We start from the raw sequence: 1,462 nt of genomic DNA, 5'->3' as shown, positions 1-1,462 counted from the left end.
ACACACACACAGTACAGCCAGACAGAGGACTCTGCTGCTCTGAGCCGCCAAAGACACGACACTCAACAGCAAGATCATTCACTCCTTACAAACACCGCGCGTGACGCCATAAACTCAAGACTGTATTCAAAGGTTAGATAAACGGGAGTGATGCATCTCGCTTTAGTATAGAGCTCTCTGTAGCTCCCCCTGCTGACGCTAATCGCTGTCTCACTCACTCGCGCGCGGGCGCACGCACGCAGACACACACGCATTCCTGTGAGCGGTAAAAATACTGTGACGTAATACTAGACAATGACCTATATCCTAGAAGCAAAAAAAAAAAAAAAAAAAAAAAAACACGCACACAAAAAATAAGGTAAATGGAATAAATCCATTTTTGTCTATTCATGATAAACTCAACTCAGTAAGATTTTAGCAATAAAAATGTATTTGATGAATCTCAGTTTTCTTGATTCAATCCAGTGCAAATGTGCATATATAACATACAGTCTATGATATATAACAAACTGTTCTTTTTAGCAGGCAGTATGATGGCTTAGTGGTTAACACCGATGCCTGACACCGAGAAGGTCGTGGGATCGCTGCCCTTTCTGTGTGGATTTTGCATGTTGTCCATGTGTCTGCGTCGGATGCTCCGGCTTCCTCCCATATCCAAAGACATGCACGTTAAGTGAATCGGAAACCTTAAATTGTCCATAGGTGTGTTTGTCTGTCAATATGTGGCCCTATGACAATCTGGCGTCCTGTCTGGGATGTACCCCGCCTCACGCCCTATGACTGCTGGGATAGGTTCCAGCCCCACTGCGACCCCCTAATCGGAGTAAGTGGATATAGAAAATGGATGGATGGATGTATTATAGTATATTGGGCTTAATTACTACAGTAGTTTCCTTATTTTGTATTGTAAAAAATAAACAGCATATTTTTAAAAATTGAATATTCACATTACACAAACAACACAGAAGACGTACGAATGAGAAGTTTCAAAAAGCCATCAGGTTCACTACTGGCTGCATATCCTTCCAGTGCAAATACAATTACAAAATAGAGATACAGTTGATTATCTTGATAATTACAAGGGGAGGATCTATTCAATATTATGTCAGAAATTTCTATAATTTTATAATAAAAAGCACCTTTATTATTACGTCCGCCAAGGACATAATAAAATCATTGACGTTTATTTGTCTGTCTGCCTGTTAGCATGATTATGTCAAAACTACTGAACGGATTTTGACGAAATTTTCACCACAGATAGACATTAGGCCATGGAAGACTCCATTAAGTTTTTGAAGTGATCTGGATCCGGATCCGGATTCTGGATTAAGTTACACTTTATGTAGGCTTGGAAGGATTACATCAAAACTGCTTCACAGATTTTCACCAATTTTTCACCACAGATAGATATTAGGCCATGGAAGACTCCATTAAATTTTGGAGGTGATCTGCGTCTAAATCA

This window comes from Thalassophryne amazonica, chromosome 12, assembly GCF_902500255.1.
Source record: "Thalassophryne amazonica chromosome 12, fThaAma1.1, whole genome shotgun sequence".
In the NCBI taxonomy this organism is placed as follows: Eukaryota; Metazoa; Chordata; class Actinopteri; order Batrachoidiformes; family Batrachoididae; genus Thalassophryne; species Thalassophryne amazonica.
Note: the sequence above shows the minus strand (reverse complement) of the source record.